The sequence below is a fragment of the Excalfactoria chinensis genome, chromosome 20 (genome assembly GCF_039878825.1).
Source record: "Excalfactoria chinensis isolate bCotChi1 chromosome 20, bCotChi1.hap2, whole genome shotgun sequence".
NCBI classification, from domain to species: domain Eukaryota; kingdom Metazoa; phylum Chordata; class Aves; order Galliformes; family Phasianidae; genus Excalfactoria; species Excalfactoria chinensis.
In genome coordinates, this window is record NC_092844.1 from 3,578,103 (window position 1) to 3,590,765 (window position 12,663).

Sequence of the window (12,663 nt, forward strand, 5' to 3'; positions counted from 1 at the left end):
GATTGCTCATTCTGTGTGTGTTGTGGTTTATTGTAGCCCCGTGGCTGTGTTGAATTGAATGGCACCAGCACCTGGCTTTGTTGTGAACATTTCCCCCTTCCCGCACAGGGTGTTGTTCTGCTCCCTTTTCTTCTTGCAGCAGGGAAGTGGATGCTGGGCAGCCTGAATCACTGCTGCAGTCAGGATCTGCTCAAACACCTTTTGGCTTCCTGGAGCACTTAGCCTTTCAGAGGGTGAATTAAGGTCAACACATTGCTTTTGTTTTAGGGTGGTTTGTCTACCTGGCTAATAGTTAAGAGAGCTGGGAAAAAGAGACAGGGAAATGAATGGCAAGATATCTTTAAAAGAGAAAGGCTGGCCAGATGATGGCCATTACAGATCGACTGTCTCTTAAAGCAGACTTTGGGATAACTACGCTGCCTTAAAAGGTCTTATTATGTTAGTGGGCCTTGGAGATGGAACGTTTATAGGAAGGGCCCCATTTGGTACTCCCTTCAGTTGTGTTTTGATACCGTTATCTCTTGAATTGAACTGTAGGAAATGGTTGCAATGCAACAGAGTGTATGTTGACTGACCTCCCACACATGCCTTTGAGGAATAAGAGTGCAGTTGGAAGGCTCGTGAGCACTTCCATTTTATTGCCTTGTGCCCTGGCGATAAGCTTGATAGAGATTTGTGGTATAAAGCAGGGTGGGCCTTACTCTGAACCAAGTGGGATTTTCTTATATCTTGACCATCCAAAGTCTGCTGGGACAGAGGAGCGTGCTGGGCTGTGAGCAACCATGGTGAAGAAGTCTCTGTAGAAAAGGAAGAAGGGGAATATATATGCATATGGCTGCTGTGCATCCTGCTGGCTCCATGACAAGCTGTGCTGTTCTGGGGCAGCGTGAGGAAGGTGGTCAGCCAGTAGCAGCACATGCTGCCCAGCAGTATCCCATCCATGGCTGCACCCAGCCCTGGCAGGGCCTGTGGAGTGAAGCAGGGTCCTGCTGTGTTGGCAACCCCTTTCTCACCAGTCCCAGGTCTTTCAAGTGCAATACCTGTTTTTCCTGGTGTAAAACAGGTGGGCCAGCAACAGGTGATTAGACAGTACAGCATATGCATGCGTGAGGTTACCATAAACAGTTATAGAACATCAGAAAGCTGTGACACTCCTGCCAGCTGATGAGGGCCTGGAGCTGTTTTGTGTTGTATAAGTGGGTGCGTGTGGGCGTTCTGTTGTGTGCTTTGATAAAGCAGTGTTGGGTAACACGATGTTGTGGCCACATGTATGACCTGTACTGCAGGAGGGACTGAGGTGTCCCAGCTGTGCATTTCTTGTTGGTAAAACACAGGTGCATGCGCTCTCACTCCCACCTTTTGTGTGTGTGTGTGTGTGTGTGTGTGTGTGTATATACATGTTTGCATAATAAATACTATATAAGGGCAAACAAATACTCTCCGGATCACTAGGAATATTTGTGGTGCTGCAGTTGATCCTCACCTGTTTAAGTAAGATGGAAAGTGCTTACTTGGGTCACTTGCCAAGCTTGATCCTTTCCTCATTTTCAAGTCCTCTCTTAATAAAGGCTTTCCTTACCTCCTCAATCCCATTATCACATGGAAACCAGGGAGGAAAAATGCTCTTTTTTCCCCAAGAATTTTCAATTAATAGAACAGGCTGGGTTTCAGCAACACTAACTGGAAGTGATGTGTTCCACCCCCACCTTTACCTTGTCAAATTAACATGATGGCATGTTTCACTTCTTATGCTAAAGAGATTCTGATCTTCAAAGACAACTTTCAAAAAGACACGCTGGTGCAGCCAAGCAGACTAATATTTTAGAAGGAATATTACCAGTAATAAAAGAGACAGAGTTATGATAGTTTGATGCATTAATTTTAATAACTTTTTGTACAGCTCTCGAGTTGAAATGTGTGAAACTGAAGGCAGACTCTTAGTTGGAGCGCAGTGTATTTGGACCCGAGGTGTGCCTTGCAGCAGCACATACCCAGGCAGCACGAAGCCCTGTGCGTGATGCTGTAGCAGAGGTGGGAGCTCCATTCCTTAGCTTTGTTTAGGACTTGTATTGCCTTAAATGTGGGGTTTTGTGTCCTGTAGCCTTGAGTTGATTTCTTGCTGTGTATGGCTGATGTGGCAGTGCCTGTGCTCTGGTCAAAGGTGTCTTGTGTGTGACAGAGAATTGTTCTAAATGTAGCTGGCTGCCTTCAGGTAAGCTAATATTTGTAAGTTAATAGTGCTTCGAACAAATAATTTTTGGTTCCTTTGTGTCATTTCTTGCATTATTAGTTTAATGGGTAATTGCGTTCCCTGTCTGCAGTTTATTTGGTGGAATGCAGCAAGTTTGCAAATCACAGGAATTATATGTAATAATTCTGCTGTAAGAAAGCCTCAAACAGGGCATGTTTTGTGGTCAGTAACACCTTGGCCTGCAGTGCAGTCCCCGTGCTGTGTTGGTGTGCAGTGCGCAGCACAGCAGGTGCAGAGCTGGAGCTGCTGGCTGCTGAGTGGAGAAGGGCATCTGCAGTGTGATTCCCCCTGATGTGTGGAAGCAGGCGGATAATTAAGATGGCAAACCTTGGAGATGTAACATCTCCTCCCTCGTTCCTTTGGAAATCAGCGACATCACTGAATCAAGGCTTGAAAAGCATGCTCTAAAGCCAGAACAAACACCCTGAAATTTTTATCATAATGGTTCTTTTAAAAGTCCTAAATGTCCTCTATTTAAAATGAAATTCTTTTGTATTAACCTGCTTTCATATGCCAGCTTTCACCAGACTGCAGAATTGCCTGATTTGACTTTCTAATGTAACCGTAATGAATCTTCTGGGAAATGGAGCGATTGAATGCATATCCTCTGCAACTCCATTGTAAAACACTCTGTCAGAACCGGCTGTATTCATATATTTATATTTATTTTAATGTATTTTTGTAGGGGAGAGGTGTCCCAGTCAGGTATGAAAGGCTAAACCTGATGTCTTCTCTAGGGAGCACCCGCATCTCGGACACCACAGTGTGTAATATCGCCTTAATTAAATATATTTCCAGCAGCACGTACATAAATATGCTGGGTGAGGGTAGCACGGTTATATTAAACTCGGATGTGCTTTTGGAGAGAAAAGAATAAAGATGAAAATTATTGGCTTGTATTCTTGTAATGGGCACAAACAGAGCTGCTGTGTGTTATGCATGAGGAGATAGCAAGGTGAAATATCTGCGAGCCAGATAAAGGCTGCATGCATCTGTGTATAATGGACCATAAGGACACTTCTTCTACAGACATGATTGTAATATAAGCATTATATTCCGTGCTTTAATGTAGCAGCTGGTGAGCTTTTTCAAGGGGATTTCTGTGATACCAGGCTTTGTGTGTGTGACTGGTATAGCCACAGTGTTTGTAATTGCTTTATCCGTGTGGAGGAAATTGAACACTGGAGTTTAATAATGAAGAATTTATTCGTTAAAACCTCCCGTTATAATTAGCCGCTGCTGCTATTCTGAAATGGTGAGCTGCAATTGGAGTTTCTAAATGGAAGGGTCTTTCATTTGATGCTGCATCGCTTTGACTTTGAAGATTTCATTCTTTGGGACCCATTGAAGTCCGGTGTTGAAGGTGTAGATTTCCTTTTCATTCTAAGGCAAGGCAGAACTCCACTGCAACGTCGGGCTCAGTGAGTTTGAGCTATTTGATTTATTTCTGTAATGGGATGGAGGGCAGAGCGTGTGGTGGGGTGGGTTTTGGCCATGGGGTGTTATTTTTCCCTTCAAGCAAAAGCCGTTTCCTCGATGCAATGTGTGTGTATGGGCTTTCCTTTATTGTGGTCAGCATTTGGGTCTCTTATGAGGTGTTAAAGGATGAGCTGTGGCTGCACCAATGGCTCCATTCTGAGCGTGGAGCTGGGGCAGGTAGCAGGCTGGGGGATGCTGTGTGTGGGTCACAGGTAGTATGGAAGCGTGGGATGAGGTTTGAAAGGATGTTAGCTTCTTTGTCATGGGCAGCTATTTGCTTAATAATAGCAGCTTGTGATGTGTTGGAGCATCTGATGGGCTCTCCTGTGAGAGGATGATCATACTGGAAAGATATCAAACTATGAATCATTTACACTAACCTCTTGTGAAGCACAGCTTGCATTTTTAATGAAGGATGATTGCATTTCATAAACAGACCTTTAAAAATTAAAATAATATTGATCTCCTTTCATTTAGCTCTATAACAATAAGCGACATGTTTCCTTCTGATAGCTGCGGGATGGATTATTTTCCAAAATCAAATGTATGATACCAAAACACACATAATTCTCTAAACAGGGGTATATTTCTGAGATAAATATCTTATCGTGTAGCTCTGCTTGTGCGGGATGTAACCTGTGAACAAAGGACCGTGTGAAAATTGTTGCATACAGCGTATGCAGAGAGAAGGGGAATCCCACTCCAATACCCTGCCTGGCACCCAGCAGTCGTTCCTCTCTACTTTCATTCCAGGTCAGCAATGCCAATTACGTGCACTCTTTCCAGTCCACCCCCATGACTAACCATACTCAAATGCGTTTTGCCTGCATTGATAACAGTCGAGGTAATTGGTGTTATGCCACCTTGATTTTTACGTTATTTATTTTGGTTTGTAGCTGTAAAAGATGCGTTTTTAGGCTTCTTGTGCCCTCCAGGTGGCTGTCACAGTGGGGGATGTGCCATGGCCAACAGGACTGCTGGGCTGCTGGTGTGCAGCTCACCCTCCAGGCTGTTGCAGAGTGCTATTTAATTATGTGCACGTCTGGGCTGAAGCTACTTGAAGGCTCTGGGCTGATCTGTTACTGCCTGTGAAATCCAAGAGCAAGTAGAAGCCAGCGTTGTGATTGCTCTGTGCAGTAAGTGCCATCAATTTTTAGCAGTCCGTGAGCTTAGGAGATGGTTCGAATTTAATAAATCCACTTTTGATTTGTAATTGTTTAGAAAGGGATCTGTCTAACAAAAACTTTGGCTTCCAGATGGTGTGTGAAGGGAACTTGGCTTTATTGGGCCGCTCAGTTCTGGGCATTTCAGCACAACTTATCAGCTTGGATGTTTTTTCTTCTAGGAACTGAAGTCATAGGAATGGTGCCAGAAACATTGACCATCCCCAGCTGGTAAATAGCAGAGGTTGCTTTCAGGCTGACCTGAAAACACTCGCTCTCATCTTCTTCTGTCATATGAGTTGGGCAGGTGAAATAAAAGCTGACATGGCACAGAGAGCATCTTCAGTGGACTCGTCCCCATCTTGTGTCAATGTGTTTCTCCCTTTCTGCTTTCCTGGCGTTCCTCGTATCCATTTCCATGGATGGACTTGCATCTTTTTGCCCACAGAAACCACTAAAGCAGCCCAGCCCTTTGTCAGGACAGCGGACAAAAGCAGTCCACGTTTTGAGTCACAAGCTTTAAAATCTGCACACTACTGCTTCAGCATCCAGGATTTATTGCACGTGTTGCTGTGTGGCTAGCGGACGTGCCGCCTTTACGTGCAATTTCGCTACCAGTTGTTGCCATTTTGCATTCTGCTTTTGTAATCGCTTTGTATAAAATGGCTTTATTGTTCGCTGATCAGGTGCATCCTGACATAAATAAAACATTGGCAGTAATTGGTTGTGACAGATCTTCAGCGATCCCTCCTCGGCGCTGTGTGCAGCCCTGACAGCTCCGCAGCAGCAGCAGAGCCCGCTCCTCACACAGGGACGTCCCTGGGGTAATTGGCTCTGACGGGCACTGGTTGCTGCAATAATACTGATCCATGAGCCTGCGCGAGCTGCATAATGCCTGGAGGATTCTGTACCCATCAATATGTCCTCAGCTTGAATCGGGTTTTTTTTTTCATAGTCTTTCCATGGCAGTTTATTAAAAGAAATACTTGCTCCATTTGCAGTGTATTTGGTATCTACACAGCCTTGGCTAGCATGGCGCGTGGAAACGCTGCCCTGCAGTGCTGCTGTCTGAATTCCACCTGCCATGGGTGGGAGATGCTTGCAGTGCAAGGCTCCTATTTGCACAGGTATCAAAACAATGTGGTAATGAAATGTGATAGTGACTGTGCTCCTGCCACCACTTCGCTAACCATGATGCAGCCAATGGTCAAGCTAGGGAAAGGCAGAGATGTCCGTGTTAGGTGAGCGCCTGCAGCTGGCCAGTTAAACCACCAGGCAAGGCATGATAACCTGTGTTTGTACAGAATCTGTTTGCCAGGTTTCCAGTAGTAGTAGTTCAGGAAATGCTATGCAACAATGGCTGGGAAGTACCTGTTCCTGAAAGGGGTCTCCTGAAGTTGTCTAATTGCGCATTAGAGAAGAAGCAAATAGCAGTGCTGGGTTAAGTGTTTGCTTCTGGCTCCAGTTTACCCAAACAACAGCAAAATAATCACATGTTGAGGAGTGAGCATGGTTTTTAAGTAGGCAGAAGAGCTGAGGCACAGCATGCCCTGTGATGTGGGCTCTCTTGGTGTTTTGAAGCAGCAGGCGTTGAAATGTTCCTGTGCCCACTGGATGAGCACGAGGTGCAAACAGGATCTTCTAAACCAGCATTTCCTTTGGTTTCTGTAGTTGACCTCCCTTAGAAATGACTGCAATCATTTGAGAAGAAACCGTTCCAAGGCAGGAAGAACTGCTGGGAAGCTCCCTTTGCTTCAGAAGCTCTCAAAGCAGAGCAGTGCAGTGTAGAAGCTGTCTTTTCCCCTTTCAAGCTGTTTGTGCCACCAGCAGCCAGGCAGGTTCTGTCCTGCTCTGACAAGCAGAACATCCCTCACTGAAGGTCTGGGTCTGTGCTCAGCTCTCCTCATGGCCCAGTGTATCCAGAGGTGAACTTGCTGCCTCCCTGACACAGCACAATTACTTTCTGTCCAGTGGTTGTGTCTTCCAGGTAAACCTTAATTGGAAAACATATTGGAATTTAAAATAATTCAGCCTTTTTTTTTGGTAATGGTATTGATTTTCAGCTTTATTCTCCTTCCAAGAACCCAAAACAGGGAGTATCTGTTTATCAGATTCACCCATTAAAGCTTTACGAGTCAAAAAATCAAATTGCAAAATGCAATTACAGGGTCATCGATTAACGTAATTGTGTGTATATTTGACTAAAACTGGGTTCTGAAACATTACCCATGGAATTGCAAAATACATTATGGTGGTAAACCTAGCAAGAAGCATGCTGCTGCTGAGTGCTGTGCTGGGTTGCATCCTGCTGGGTTAGGTTTGCTTTCATTGCAAGCTAGCTGTAGCAGTTAGTGCATGAGTTGTATGTTGAGCTGTAGTGTATGTAAGTGCAGGTTTTATTACTGTGTGTCTCTATTTAGCTTGGCATTGAAGGAGGCAATGTGCTCCTGCTAATGCTGCTACCAGCCGCTCACGGTCGGATTGTTTTAGCTGGAGGGAGTTGCTTCTGCTGTTGGTGTGTATTTGAAGAGGAATGATTCAATTAGAAATGGTCATCTTGCAGTCAGGATGGCAGAAGGCCCCATCAGTGCCCTGAGGGGCCCCGCAATGACTGCAAGGCCAGCTTTGCTCCATCCTCTAACAGAGGTGCAATGCAATAAAGGCTGCTGAAGTGAAGGGTGGTTGGGTGAAGCCTGCTCCTTGCGTTGTGTGCTGCAGTGTTAAAACTGCTGGATCTGTTCCACGTGCTTTTTGATGCAAGCAGTGATGGGTGAGGGAAGCTGATCTGCGTGGGATCTGCACCGCAGAGCAGAAATGTGTGGATTGCTGCACTGCCCATCGCTGGAGCATTAACATTGGTTATAATAACTGTCAGTAGAGGTCACAGTCTTGCTGATCCAATGTGAAAGCCACACAATCTTGTTACCAGATACTACAGCACAGGAAAGAGGATTACATAGCAGCAGTGGCTCTTAGTGCATCTTTTATTGCCCTCCGAAGATGGTCGATTTATTTTTCAGGTGTATGAATGACAAAAACCAGACCTTGAGTTAACTGATTATCTTAATAAAATGTATCATGTAATACTTGAAATGTGCTCTTCTAAATAACCTCATAATGATCCACGAGCTTGTCTTGGCTTAAGAAGATTAAGGAATTAACGTCAAATTACAGACATAACTGCAAATAGTACGTGCTGTGTGAGAGCTGGTGGACAACTGACAAACACGGAGCATTTTGGGGATATTTCTCTCCTAAGGGAAGAAGCTGAGCTGTCACAGCTCACACTGGCATGCAATGAGCATGGCTGAGCAAGAAGGGGGAGCGCTGGGCAGTGAGCCCCAATCCTGCACTGTGCAGGGCTGGCTGTGGGTACAGGCAGTTCTGTGCTGTAATTGAAGGTGTCACTTCAGTTCTACATCAGACAGATTTTTGTAGGTCAGCGAAGCCCAGGAAGGCAGCAGTCTTTGGGGCCAGGCTACGTGTGCAGCAAGGCTGGCTTTGGTTGCGAGGTGGTGATGAAACGCCTAAGAAGCTTGTCTGTTACATAATGCTAATGGAATTATGGTTGGATAAACACATTAATGGGAAGGAGGGGAAGATGCGCAGACTTGGCGGTGGGAGGCATAAATGCTGCTGCTGAAAGCTGTGTGGCGTAATTCTTGAATACGTTTTTAATTTCAGCTTAGCTAGTTTAAAAATAGCATCTAATAAGTGGTAGTTCTTCCTAGCTGTGAATGGCTTGCCTTCACCATTCTATTTTGGTCAGGTGAAAGCGAAAGGAGAGCTGTGAGGAAATGCCCTCTAGCAAAGGAGGAGAGCCATCGAGAGCACGGATCTGTTGGTTGAATCTCAGGTACTGTTTTGTATGTAGAGTGCTTTGCTTCTTTCAGAGCTGTAAGTGGCTTCACAGGAATAAAATGCTTTATGCTAAGAACCGTGGCAATGCTATTGATCCTTTTAGGAGTAGAAATTGGTATTGAGGGATGCGGTTAAGGTTTGTAGCTATTAAATGCTCTGGCTGTGCGTGCCCTCCGACGGATGCTGTTGTTGGCCACTGGTTTCAAACCCTGAATTGCTACTTGTGTTAACAACTGCTATAAAGCTGCAAGCCTTGTGTGTGCAAAACTTGGGAGCAGTGAACAGGAAATGCAGTAGGCGTGTGAGCTGTGTGTGACATTTAATTCAGATCTGGAAGCTGTGTTTTTATAGCTGTTGTGGCTCAGAAGCCAGCGGCTTTAGAAATGAAATGATGAACCCAGCAGTGTCTTGGGTTGTTTGGTCACTTGTTTCTGTCAGAATATTGCCAGAGGTGAAGGACGTGTGGGATGATGGCAGCTAAAGTTTGGGAACTTTGAACCAGGATAAAGAATCTGCTTTCCTTGTGTATCAGTTACCAACGCAGGTGTATTGTCCTATTTCTTAAGGGCATGTGGGATAGTTGCTGCTTGGGTTATGTTGGTGAAAGCGAAGAAGAAGCACACAGAGTTCTAAAGGCAGGCACAGCCTCATCTTTTCAATACACAAAACGGGCATTTAGGTTTCTGGGTGCTGCTCCTTGCAGTGCCGGCAGCTCAGCCTTGGTCTGTTGGCTGTGCTGGCTGTAAGCTGAGCTTTGGCCTTATTGCTTGGGCAGTGAACGCTTCCCTCTCACTAGGCATCTCTAGGGAAGATGGGTTGTGATGGAGGTTTTCCTTTATTTTCCTAGCAGTGCTTGAGTGCATAGGAGAGACAAACCGTCTTCTGCCTTGTTGAGCCTTCTGGCTTTGTTGAGCTCGTTCAAAAAACCTCACCTTGCTTTAACTCCTCATTTCTCCTGTGATTTATTTTCAAGGAAATGGCTGTTTGAAGATAGCCCTGAATTCATACAGCCCTTACAGTTACCGCCTGCACCTAAAAGCAGGGTTTTCAGGAGATCTTTCTGAATCCCTTTAGATAGAGGATGAAGATCCTCTTCAAAGAAAGATTAGAAGGATAATCATAGATTGTTCTGAAACAGAAGATGTGTCTGCTGTATGAGATATGTGAGTAAAGCTCAAGAGCACGACCTTGTGTGTTTACCTGCTTTTCTGCCAGAGATGATGTGGTCCTCAGACCGCAGGACGGAGCAGGGGGTTATGAGCCGTGGTTATGAGCTGAGATTGCTTTTGCAGCCCCCTAGAAATGGCTTGCAGCAGGGAACTCACTGCCCGCAGCCAGCAGCTGAGCGTCTAACAGGAACCGCTTGATTTGTAGTACTAAAACACAAAGACATCATTAAATTCTATGGTCTGTTCTTTGTCGTGTCCCTCTGCTACCCTGGACTCAGGTTTGGATGGAATAGGACACAGAACTGTGCACTGATAAGCAGTTACTTGTCAGATGCTGTCTGCATAGCTCCTCTCTTGTACTGGTGTTATCTTTTGCGTGTACCTGCTTTGAGCAAATCCTTTCTAATCAATGAGCAAGGATTTAATGATGTATTTCACACAACAGTAACTTATCCTCATTTGAGATTCAATTGGGCCTTCTAATAGTAGTTTAATAACTAAGTGGATTTTTAATTAAGTACCTAACGTCTTACGCGTCAGAATCTTCTACTTAAAAATAGTAATTAAAAACTGGCATTTGTGTGGCTGCAAGGCAAGCTTGGAGATGGGGCTGCATCACTCAAGGGTGTAATGCTGCTGGGGTCCTTATAGGGCATTCAGGAGTCAGCTGATAGCCAGGAGAAATGATGTGTGTGTGTGTGTATGAGGCTGTCTGCCTTTGCAAGGGTTTGTGCCTAGGAAAGCTGAGGTCAAGAGGTAGAAACCTCACGTTAGACAGCATGTACCCTTTTGTGAGTCCTTTAGTGCTTTTTGGACATTAAAATTAGTAGCTCGTGCTTCTCTGCTGTTCGGGTAAGTGATGAACAGGGAGTGCTTAAAGACAGCTGCATTTCCCCGGGCTGACCCGTGCTTGGGGCGGTGCTGAGAGCCTCAGTGCTTCAGGTTGTTTGCATGCTGAACTGGTACAGAACAGGACGTGCCTTTTTGGAATGGCCTCCTTCTGGTGCCTGTCAGCGGGTGAAGTGACGGGTTTGTCTGCAAACAGGAGCGGGTTTTCAGATGAGCTGTCGAGATGCAGAGAACGAATGGGCGCGTCACATGAAAAATTCAGCATCTTTTAAGCCGAGTATGCTGGTATCTTTCCTTAATATGGATTAAGCTGCTGCGTGCTGTAAAACACATCCGTCTGCTGCGAGTTCAGCCCGCCTGCAGAGGGCGCTGTGCGCTCCGTGCTGTGCTGAGAGAGCGCCCCGCCTCCGCTTACACGTCATGAGAGGCTGGGGGGGCCGCGGGCAATATTTGGGCTTTTATAGAGCATAAATAAAAGGATGAGTGGCTCAAACTGGTTTGGTTTGTGCACCCATCCCTTTCTGCCCCGGGTGGCTGTGAGGGGCTGCCCATGTGGCCCTGGGGGTGAGCATGGCACAGAGCTGGCAGTGCTGCTGGCCTTGCTGGTGGCTCAGAGTAACATCCTACATTAAAAGCTGACACGCAGTTTAAAAGACTGTTGGCAGTAATTGCATAAAAATAGGGCGTGCTTGCAGGTCACAGGTAGCTTTTCAATAGATTTTTTCTGGGAGCACGAGAACAATTCCTCTAATATCTAAAAATAAAATCCCATTCTAGTTGAAGGTGTTACGTAAAGTTGCAGTTCCTGCTCCTGGCTGGAGAAGGGCTCACCTTGCAGCCTGGCCGGATGGGTTTCTCCTTCTGTGCATGGCCATCCAGGTACCAAAGCAAGGCATTGGTGTGGGGGATGCTGGCTGGCGTCATACTGAGAGCACTTTGCATGTGTCCTATGGAAAAGTAAATGTTTCCTTTGAATATTCATTCAGGTAATGCAGAACTGGTAATTTTTACTTGCAACTGGAGTGGTTTTGAGGATAGTAATTGTTTCAGGCTGATGGAAGATTAAAACTTGTCTCCCATGTCAGTTATTAAATGTGGGAATAGCTGCGGGCTGTGGAATAAAACATTTGATTTACAGCGCGGCTCTGTGAAAGGCTGTAACACAAGAACTGCATAGATCTGTGTGTGGAAAAGCTTCAAGATGAGAGCAGAGCGCTCCTGTCGTGATGTCTGTTTAGTGGGCTGAAGCCCAGGGTGGTGATTCGGATGGTGTGATGATGGTAATTCAGAGCTGGAAGACGAGCTGTTGGTAGTTTTGAGCCTTTCTCAGTGTTCTGGTTCCTTCTCAGCAGAGCTAACAGGATCTGAGCAGGCTGCAGTGCATGGATTGCCTCCTTTCTCAAGTGTTAAGGTTAAAGTTGTTATAAGCTTGTTTGCTAGCATTTGTTGGTACAAAAGGGTGCTCTGGACGCTTGTGTGTTATTGCCCTGGATGTATTTTCCTAGTTAACGTTGTGAGCAGTTGCTTAATTTGCAAAGCCGTTACTGCTCTTGATCCTGACTATAGTAAAAATCAATGCGCTCTCTGCAGTCTGAACTAATAGGAATCAAACTCATTGAAGCATGAAAATGGTTTAATCAACAGAGAGCAATCTTAAAGGTTATTTAAAAAAAAAAAAATGAGGAAAAAAGAGGAAAAATCACCACCAGCCAAGGTCTGAAACTGAAGAGCAGAGCATGGTGCTTCCTGCCTTTGGGTAGATGGATGGAGGGGGGGCTTTAAAGGCTTTAATGTGAAGCTGGTGCAATGGTATTCTTAGGAGCTGCTTGATTTCTAAGAGCCCTCCCTCAGTTGTATGGCTCTTCAGACCGAGTGAACTGACAAAAATGAG

The 12,663-nt window shown here is 45.4% G+C and overlaps 1 protein-coding gene across 2 annotated transcripts in view; it reads left to right on the forward strand.

The window, feature by feature from the left end:
* The window catches only part of RERE (arginine-glutamic acid dipeptide repeats), a 149,104-nt gene that overhangs the window by 12,247 nt on the left and 124,194 nt on the right, over positions 1 to 12,663 (forward strand). The window lies entirely within an intron of this gene.